Genomic DNA, 10710 nt, shown 5'->3' on the forward strand with positions numbered 1-10710 from the left:
ATCTTGAACTCCTGACCTCAGGTGATCCACCCACCTTGGCCTCCCAAAGTGCTGGGATTACAGGTGTGAGCCACTACGCCCAGCTGATATATTTCACATAGCATAAAATTCACCCTTTTAAAGTTTACAATTCAGTGGATTCTGGTATATTCATAGAATTGTGTAATCATTACCACTATCTTATTTTAGAACCTTTTTTTCAACCCAAAAGAAACTCCATACTTATTTGCAGTCACTCCCCATTGTCTCCCTTCCCCCAGCCCTTGGAAGCCACTAATTTACTTTTTGTCTCTATGGTTTTTCTCCTTTCTGGGCACTTCATATAAGTAGAATCCATGCAAAATTGGCCTTTTGTGTCTGGCTTCTTTCACTGGGCCCAGTGTTCCCATGATTCATCCATGTTGCTGCATGTATCAGTATTTCATTCCTTTTAATGGCCAAATAACATTTCATGTTATGGATATATCTTATCTTGTTTATCCTTTCATTAGTTGATGGACATTTGGATTGTTTCCACTTTTTGGCTATTATGAATAATGCTGATATAAACATTTGTGTACACGTTTGTGTGTGCACATATGTTTACAATGATCATGGCTATATACCAAGGAGTAGAATTGCTGAGTCATAAATAACTCTGTTCAACATTTTGAGGAATTGCCAAACTATTTCCAAAGCAATTGCATCATTTTACAATCCCACCAACATATATAAGGATTCTAATTTTGCCATATCTTCACCAACACCTATTATCTTCTGTCTTTTTAAATTCTAACCAGACTAGTGGATGTGAAGTGGTATCTCATTTCAGCTTTTGATTTGCATTTCCCTAATAACTACAGTAACAATATTGAACATCTCTTCACGTGCTTATCTGCTGTTTATATATCTTCCTTGGAGAAATGTTCATTCAAATCCTTTGCCTTTTTAAAAATTGGTTTGTCTTTTTATTATTAAGTTGTAAGAGTTCTTCATATATTCTAGATACAAGTCTCTTATCAGATATATGATTAGAAAACAATTTCTCCCATTCTGTGTTTTTTTTTTGTTTTTTTTTTTTTTTTGGACAGAGTCTCGCTCTGTTACCCAGGCTGGAGTGTGGTAGTGTGATCTTGGCTCACTGCAATCTCTGCCCCCTGGGTTCAAGTGATTTTCATGCTTCAGCCTCCTGAGTAGCTGGGTCTAGAGGCGCATGCCACCACCCCCGGCTAATTTTTGTATTTTTAGTAGAGACGGGGTTTCACCATGTTGGCCAGGCTGGTCTCAAACTCCTGAGCTCAAGTGATCCGCCCATCTCGGCCTCCCAAAGTGCTGGGATTATAGACGCGAGCCACAGCACTCAGCCCCTGTGTGCTGGGTTCCATCCATCCATCCTTCCTTCCTTCCTTTCTCTCTCTCTCTTTTTTTTTTTTTTTAGATAAAGTCTCACTCTGTTGCCCAGGCTAGAGTGCAGTACCACGATCTCAGCTCACTGCAACCTCTGCCTCCTGGGTTCAAGCGATTCTCCTGTCTTAGCCTCCTGAGTAGCTAGGATTACAGGCGTGTGCCATCACACCTGGCTTATTTTTGTATTTTTAGTAGAGATGGGTTTTCACCACATTGGCCAGGCTGGTCTCGAACTACTGACCTCAGGTGATCCACCTGCCTCGGCCTCCCAAAGTGCTGGAATTACAGGTGTGAGCCACCGTGCCCGGCCACTACCCTTAATTCTAAATTATTTCACTTTCCTTGTCTGGAAAATAAGTGGGTTCTAAAAACTCCCAGAGTGGCAAAATAGGGTGATATACACTGGTCAGTGACCAGGGAGTATGAGAAGCCAAGGGATTCATGTGATCCATCTTCTAAAATACCAGTACCACTCAAAGACTGTACAGTAAGTGGAATCTTGCTTTTTCACATATGAAAATCTGGAAAAGAAAGAAACCGTATGCACTGAGCAAATAGAAAATTTGGCACTTTTGAGAACCTGGTGGCAATGGTGTTGCTGTTGTATCAAAGTAATAAGGGTGAGTGAATTTTCAGAGATAAATTATGCCTGACCATTGGAACCAGTGAGCAGCCGAGCATGTGACAGCAGTAAGCCTCCAAAACCTAATTTTTTGGAAAAACAAGCAGGTCAGCTTACAACCAGTGTTTATGATTTTTAATTTTCTTTTTCAAGAGACAGGGTCTCCTTCTGTCACCTAGGCTGGAATGCAGTGGGGCGATGATAAATATTAATAGCACCTCTGTAGCAGAAACTACTGTATCAAAAAGAAGTATAGGATATTCTTAGATCTTCATCTAAAATATGGATTTTAACCTGTGGTAAATGTGCTTACACCAAAATCTTCTCTTGAGAATATCCTGACCAAAAAATGGCCAGAGATTTTGTTCCTGCAGCCAGAAAAATCACTCACATATGCCAGATGAGGGTGTAGTATATAGACTATATAAAGAACACTTACAACTCAATGACAAAAAGACAACCCAATTCAAAAATGGTCAAAGGATTTGCCTTAGTCTATTTGGGCTGCCATAACAAAATATCAGACTGTGGCTTATAAACAACAGAAATGTATTTCTTACAGTTCTGGCAGCTGGAAGTCCAAGATCAAGGCACTGCTAGATTCATTGTCTGGTGAGGCCTCACTCCCCCACAGACTATCATCTTTTTATTGTAATTCACACAGTGGAAGGGGGCAAGGGATCTCTCTAGGTTCTCTCTTATACAGGCATTAACCCATTCATGAGGGTTCTGTCCTCATAACCTAATCGCCTCCCAAAGGCCCTTCCTCCTAATATCACCACCTTGTGGATTAGAATTTCAACATATGAATTTGGGGAATAGACATTTAAGGACTTAAATTTAAGGATGTTTAAGGACTTAAATAGACATGCTCACTTTGGCATCACATACACTTGTTTGTTCATTTTATATATTTTTTGTTTTTATTTTCATCTTGAGACTGGGTCAGGAGGCTGAGGTAGGAGGATCACTTGGACCTGGGAAGTGGAGGCTGCAGTAAGCTGTGATTGTGCCACTGCACTCCAGCCTGAGTGACAGAGTGAGACCCTGTCTTAAAAAGGAAAAAAAAAATCATGTTGTTGTTTGAAGTAAAGTAAGTATTACCAGGTCTAAAACAATCCCAGAGGTCCGGACTCCCTCTAACCACCCTTGCATCCTGTCTGCTCCCTCCTCCCCCAGACAACCTTTCAATCCTTCTTCTTCCTTCAGTGTATACCTTCATATTTTAAAATAAAATGCTTATAGTTTTATACACACCCACACACACACATACAAACACACACACACACACACACACATATATATTTTTTTAGACAGAGTCTCGCTCTGTTGCCCAGGCTGGAGTGCAATGGTGCAATCTCGGCTCACTGCAACCTCTGCCTCCCAGGTTCAAGCGATTCTCCTGCCTCAGCCTCCTGAGTAGCTAGGATTACAGGCATGCACCACCATGCCTGGCTAATTTTGTATTTTAATAGAGACAGGGTTTCAGCATGTTGGTTAGGCTGGTCTCAAACTCCTGACCTCAAGTGATCCACCCACCTCGGCCTCTCAAAGTGCTGGGATTATAGGCGTGAGCTGCCATGTCTGGCTAATTTTTTTGTATTTTTAGTAGAGATGGGATTTCACCATGTTGGCCACGCTGGTCTGGAACTCCTGACCTCAGGTAATCTGCCCACCTCAGCCTCCCAAAGTGCTGGGATTACAGGCATGAGCCACTGTGCCTGGCCCGTATAGTGCTATAATTTTTATATCTTGGTTTTAGATAGAAACTGATGACTTCTACTATGAAGATGAGGTTTTTAGCTCTATTATTACCCAGAATGTCATCTAAAGACATTTAAATATGTACATACATTCTCCTTCCCCATCCTCCTAATACAGTTATGTCATAAGTTTGAATTCTATTGATATTTATGTTTACATGTATAATGAATTGTGCTATAGAGACCATTTCTTGTACTTTTTCTCTTTTTTTGCAATTAATAAGTGCCTTACACTTGCTTGAAGAAGTGAATGATATGCCTTCCCAAAATATACCAAATTGGTATTTTGATTATTTTGAGTTGAAAACGTCGGAGACGTAGTTTCAGAAAGGGCGAGCTGACCATCTTCTCCCGCATGCAGCAAGCCATCAACATTCCTCTGGGAGGGGCACTCTCCTGCACAAGGCTCAGAAAAGAGCCATTATCCCAGAGTGGGATTGCAATGTACGTGACAAATGTACTTACGGAAATCACTCTTATCTCCCATATATCTCCTAGTGAACCCCTGGAAATGTATTGCTCCTACTCAGGTCCCCTTTGTCCTGTGCTTTCTTCTCAGATTCATCATTCTTTGTCCCAAAAGTATAAACAAAAAATGTCTTGCTTTGGCCATTTCTTTGGACTTGACGCTCTTGTGAAGATCCCCATGTATGTGTAATACTAATGAATTTGGGCCAGGTGCGGTGGCTCACGCCTGTAATCCCAACACTTTGAGAGGCCAAGGCAGGCGGGTCACTTGAGGTTAGGAGTTCGAGACCAGCCTGGCCAACATGGTGAAACCTCATCTCTACTAAAATAAAAAAATTAGCTGAGTGTGGTGGCACATGCCTGTAATCCCAGCTACTCGGGAGGCTGAGGCAGGAGAATCACTTGAACCTGGGAGGTGGAGGTTGCAGTAAGCTGAGATATTACCACTGCACTCCAGCCTAGGTGATAGAGGGAGACTGTCTCAAAACAAAGCAAAACTAATGAATTTGTATGCTTTTCTCTTGTTAATCTGCATGGTGTCGATTTGGTTTCTAGAACCAGCTGAAGAACCCACGTAAGACCAACAGGGGGACTAGAAGTGATCTCTGGCTCTCCTACACTCTTTTCTTTAACCTCATTTTTTATTTACCCAGCATTTATTCATCCCCAAGGTCTCTGCCAGAAGTGTATATCTCTTCTTAAGTTCTCCAAACATACTGGGAATTCCAGCAATTTCATCTTCTTCTTTGAAACCTTCCCCTTGCCCCAGGACTCATCTGTCCTCCTGCTGCAGGCTGGACTAGTCGGCTCTCTCGCCCTCTTGTACAGATGCCATATGGAGACTGCCTCTTACCCTCCCCCCAGAAATTCCTCTCACTCTTCTCCTGAGTGAGCTCTTATGCGTCCTAGATTCCATGTCTTATTCTTTCGTGGTTTACTCTCTTCTGTGAAGCACTTCTTCTGGTAGCTTCCTGCAAAAGACTGCATCGGGAATAAATTTCTTGAGGTGTTATGTGTTTGGAAGATTTTTATTCTACTCTTATGTCTGATTGACAGTTTGGTAGGAAACAGACTTCTAAGTTGGAATTAACTTACCCTTGAAATTTTGAAGTCATTGTTCATTGTCCTCTAGCTTTAAACTGAGATTTCAGATACTATTCCAATTCTGATGCTTTGTGTGTGACCTGTTTTTCCCTTAGAAAGACTGTGGGCTGAGAGTGGGGCTCACGCCTGTAATCTCAGCACTTTGGGAGGCCGGAGTGGGAGTGCCACTTGAGCCCAGTTGTTTGAGACCAGCCAGGGCAACACAAGGAGATTCTATCAATACAAATAATTTTTTTTTTTAATTAGCCGGGCATGGCAGACGCCATACTAAAAGCCAAAATGGCTGCCCCGAGGAGGTCCGCACCGCGCGGCTAGTGAAGGTTGGGGAACGAGCTTCTGCGGGAAAGAAGGAGGGGGTCGCCAGGAAAAGCCATTGAGAGGACCATCACACCCCGAGCAGCACAGGTTCCAGTTACAGCCATCCCTTGTCATAAGTCATAACTTTTGAACTATATTTGGAAAAATACTGGCCAGGAAAGAAAAATGATAAAATTTTTCCTCATGGTGAATAAACAAGGGCAGACTCGACTTTTTAAGTACTATGAACATGTGGATATTAATAAGCGTACACTTCTGGAAACAGAAGTCATAAAGAGCTGTCTCTCCTCGATCCAATGAACAATGCTCTTTCATTGAATATAAGGATTTTAAGCTGGTATATCGGCAGTATGCAGCTCTCTTCGTTGTGGTTGGAGTTAATGACACTGAGAACAAGATGGCTATTTATGAATTTATTCATAACTTTGTGGAAGTTTTAGATGAGTGTTTCAGCTGAGTAAGTGAATTAGATATAATGTTTAATTTGGATACAGTACACATCATTTTGGATGAGATGGTGTTAAATGGCTGCATTGTGGAAATTAACAGGGCAAGAATTCTTGCCCCTCTACTAATTCTTGATAAGATATCAGAAAGCTGAAAGGAAGTCTCTTCCAGACAACATGGATTTATCAGAAATGCGAGTACCATGGAATACATCTCAACATCTGTAACCCAGAAGAATCTGGAAGACCACAATTACAAAATGGGGTATCCTTCCAAAGACATTATAAATAAGCATTTTCCACAGTTCCTAAAAAGAAAACAAAACTGTACTTTAAAACATGTACAAAGAAAAAAATTTTTTTAAACTGAGAGCAAAGTTTTACTTTCTAATTGTAAACATATCTTTCCTACTTCTTTAAATTCTGCTGAGCACCTAAGGAACCCTTCTTGGTCTATGCTGCTTTTTGCAAATTGAATTCAGGAATAGCAGGATGGTAGTGGGAAGAAAGTGTGGCAGTTTTCTGTCAGCCAATAAAATTTTACATTTTAAACACAAGGCATTTTGAGTAACGTTGTTTTCTGAAGGCTGTCTTTTTTTGAGACGGAGTCTAGCTCTGTCACCTGGTGCATTCTCAGCTCGCTGCAGCCTCTGCTTCCTGGGTTCGAGCGATTCTCCTGCCTCAGCCTCCCAAGTAGCTGGAACTGCAGGCATGTGCCACCACACCTGGCTAATTTTTGTGTTTTTAGGGGAGATGGGATTTCACCGTGTTGGCCAGGCTGTTGTTCTTGAACTCCTGGCCTAGGGTGATCCGCCTGCCTCGGCCTCCCAAGGTGCTGGGATTACAGGCATGAGCCACCACGCCCAGCCAAGAGGTGTTTTTTGTTTTTGTTTTTGTTTTAAGAGAAGCAGGTCTTGCTGTGTTGTCCAGGCTGGACTGCAGTGGCTATTCACAAGCATGATCATGTTGTACTACAACCTTGAACCTTCTGGGCCTAGCTTTAAAAGCTTTGTAATGTGGGGCTGGTGCAGTGGCTCACACCTGTAGCCCCTGCACTTTGGGAGGCTGAAGAGGGAGGATCGCTTGGGGCCAGAAATTCGAGACCAGCCTGGGCAACGTAGACCTCATCTCTACAAAAAGTGCAGGGGTTAGCCAGGTGTGGTGGCGCATGCCTGTGGTCTCGACTGCTTGGGAGTCTGAGGCAGAAGGATTGCTTGAGCCCAGGAGTTCAAGTCTGCAGTGAGCTATGATCGTGTCACTGCACTCCAGCCTGGGTGACAGAGCAAAACCCTGTCTCAAAAATAAAGAAGTCCGAGGGTGGTGGCTCAGGCCTGTAATCCCAACATTTTGGGGGGCCACGGCAGGAGGAATGCTTGAGCCCATTAGTTCAAGACCAGCCTGGGCAACACAGCAAGACCATATCTCTACAAAAAATAAATAATTAGCCAGGTGCGGTGGCTCATGCCTGTAGTCCTAGCACTTTGGGAGGCTGAGGTGGGCGGATCACTTGAGGTCAGGAGTTTGAGACCAGCCTGGCCAACATGGTAAAACCTTGTCTCTATTAAAAATACAAAAAAATTAGCCAGGCATGGTGGCAGGCGCCTCTAATCCCAGCTGCTCAAGAGGCTGAGGCGGTAGAATTGCTTGAACCCGGGAGGCGGAGGTTGCAGTGAGCCGAGATCATGCCACTGCACTCCAGCCTGGGCAACAGAGTGAGACTCTGTCTCTAAAAATAAATAAATAACTAATTAAAAAGTTAGCCAGCTGTGGTGGTGAGCACCTGTACTCCTAACTACTCAAGAGGCTGGGTGGGAAGATTGATCAAGTTCAGGAGTTTGAGGCTGCAGTGAACTATGATCACAACATTGCGCTCCAACCTGGGCAATGGAGTGAGGCCCTGCCTCAAAAAAACCAAAACAAAACAAAAAAACTTTTATAACATGTACCTAACAAAGATTGCAGAGTTAAATTTTATTTGCCAGTTTGTAAAAGCCTTTGATATTCATTCTAAGGGCACTTAGTAATTACAATGCCATTATATAATTAACTCTATAGAGAACATTACTTTCAAGTAATGGATGGTCAGACATTAAGAGAGCCCCAGAGAGCCCCTACAGCTATCCTTTATGCCCCCTTTTTTGTTTGTTTTTTGGAGACAGCATCTCCCTCTGTCTCCCACGCCAGAGTGCAGTGGTGTGATCACGCCTCACTGCAGCCTCTGCCTCCTGGGCTTGGGTGATCCTCCCGCCTCAGCCTCCTGAGTAACTGGGACCACAGGTGGACCACCTCTCCACCCAGCTAATTTTTGTATTTTGTTGTAGAGATAGGGTTTCGCCATGTTGTCCAGACTGGTCTTGAATTACTGCGGTCGCATGATCCATCTGCCTTCGCCTCAGGCCTGAGCCACTGTGCCCAGTCTTTTTATGCCACATTTTAAAGGGTTTGCTTATTACTAAGCTTACTGTTAATGAAATTTAGTTCAAAGTTTAAAAGTAGAATGCAGCCAGGCACAGTGGCTTATGCCTGTGATCCCAGCACTTTGGGAGGCCGAATCGGGTGGATCATTTGAGGTCAGGAGTTCAGGACCAGCTTGGCCAACATGGTGAGACCCTGTTTCTATTAAAGGTGCAGAAAGGTTAGCTGGGCATGGTGGTACGCACTTGTGATCCCAGCTGCTTGGGAGGCTGCGGTGGGAGGATCGTTTGGGCCCAGGGGGCGGAGGTTGCAGTGAGCTGAGATTGAGATCATGCCACTGCACTCCAGCCTGGGCAACAGAGCGAGACTCTGTCTCAAAAAAAAAAAAAAAAAAAAAAAAAAAAAAAAGTAAATGTCTCCCATCTCAAAAACAAAAAAAGTAGAATGCAAGAAAATGTCTCTGTACAGGTAGGCATGAAATGAATCCTTCTCTTCCTCCCTTTTACTCCTTTAACCCCTTCTCCTGCAATGTCTTGAAGTAAATTACTGTCATTACAGAAGAGCAACACACTGCATCCCCCCAAAACCTTTCTATATGCTTTTGCTACCCAGTTAACAGAAGAATATACAGAACTGCCTTAGGGGAAACTATGTACAGTTGTCCCTCCCTTATCCACTGTTTCGCATTCTGTGGTTTGTGTTACTCGTGGTCAACTAAGGTTCCAAAATATTAAAAGAAAATTCCAGAAATAAACCATGCATAAGTTTTAAACTGCAAAAATAAATAAATAAATAATAAGATTTTAATTTTTTGTCTTCCTTCCTTCCTTTCTTTTGAGACGAAGTCTCATTCTGTCACCCAAGCTGGAGTGCAGTGACACGATCTCAGCTCACTGCAACCTCCACCTCCCAAGTTCAAACTATTCTCCTGCCTCAACCTCCCTGAGTAGCTGGGATTACAGGGGCATGCCATCACACCCAGCTGATTTTTATATTTTAACTAGAGACTGGATTTCTCCATGTTGGTCAGGCTGGTCTCAAACTCCTGACCTCAAGTGATCAACCCGCCTCAGCCTCCCAGAGTGCTGGGATTACAAGCATGAGCCACCGCGCCTGGCCTTTTTTTTTAAGTTTATAGCATGTGGGGTGAGGGAGCACGGATCCTGGAGGTACTGCAATACCCGGTCTATGTGTGGAGTGGATGGAGCACGCTCCTATTCCATCTCCCTGCTCTAAAAATCCATTTAATATATTGTCCTCAGACAGACAACGTATCAGATATTAAACTGATAAGAAGAGACACTGTACTTGATCTTAGGCAAAAAGCCAAGAAGTGATTTTTAAAAGATGTTAATGATCATCTCTTTTTATTATTAGGTTTCTTGAAGTAAGACTCATTTCACACATTGTGCTGAGCACTCAGTGAGCTACTTCAACCTGCAGACTCATGTTTTTCAGTTCTGGTGTATTTGCATAAATTATTTTTTTGTTAATTTCCTCTCTTCATTTACTCTGTTTTCTCTGTCTGGAATTCCTATTTGAAATATTGGGCCTCCTGGACAGATCTTCTTTCTCTTTTCCTTCTTTTCAAATTCTTCATCCTTAAATTTTACTTTCTGGGAGATTGTCTTAAATTTGCTTATATTTTTCAATTTCAAATTTTTATTTCTGTCACAATAAATATTTTAAATTTTCCTTCCTTCCTTCCTCTTTCCTTCTTTCCTTCCCTCTCTCCCTTCTTCCCTCCCTCCCTCTTCTTTCTCTTTCCTTTTCTTTCTCTTTCTTTCTTTCTTCTTTCTTCTTTCTTCCCTTTTTGTCTTTCTCTATCTCTCTCTCTTTCTCTTTCTTCCTTTTTTTTTTTTTTTGACAGAGTCTTTCTCTGTCATCCAGGCTGGACTGCAGTGATATGATCATGGCTCACTCTAGCCTTGACCTCTCCGGCTCAAGCAATCCTCCCACCTGAGCCTCCTGAGAAGCTGGGACTACAGGTGCATGCCATCACACCTAGCTAATTTTTTATTTTTTGTAGAGACATGGGTCTCCCTATGTTGCCCAGGCTGGTCTCGAACTCCTGGGGCTTAAGTGATCCTTCTACCTCAGCCTCCCAAAATGCTGGGATCACAGGCGTGAGCCACCATGCCCAGCCAGAGGAGTTTTCTTTTTTTTTTTTTTTTTTTTTTATTATACT

The 10710-nt window shown here is 42.8% G+C and overlaps 1 non-coding gene and 1 pseudogene across 1 annotated transcript; one reads left to right on the forward strand and one right to left on the reverse strand.

Annotated features, from left to right (window-relative positions):
• Window positions 1-5795: 5795 nt before the first annotated feature.
• Window positions 5796-6473, forward strand: LOC129038307 (AP-4 complex subunit sigma-1-like; annotated as a pseudogene).
• Window positions 6474-9669: 3196 nt separating this feature from the next.
• LOC129039830 (U2 spliceosomal RNA) lies at window positions 9670-9860 on the reverse strand. Its single transcript, XR_008503515.2, has one exon. It is a non-coding gene; the product is annotated as a U2 spliceosomal RNA (small nuclear RNA).
• Between the last annotated feature and the right edge of the window lie 850 nt (window positions 9861-10710).

Source organism: Pongo pygmaeus, chromosome 5 (assembly GCF_028885625.2).
Source record: "Pongo pygmaeus isolate AG05252 chromosome 5, NHGRI_mPonPyg2-v2.0_pri, whole genome shotgun sequence".
Taxonomy (NCBI): Eukaryota; Metazoa; Chordata; class Mammalia; order Primates; family Hominidae; genus Pongo; species Pongo pygmaeus.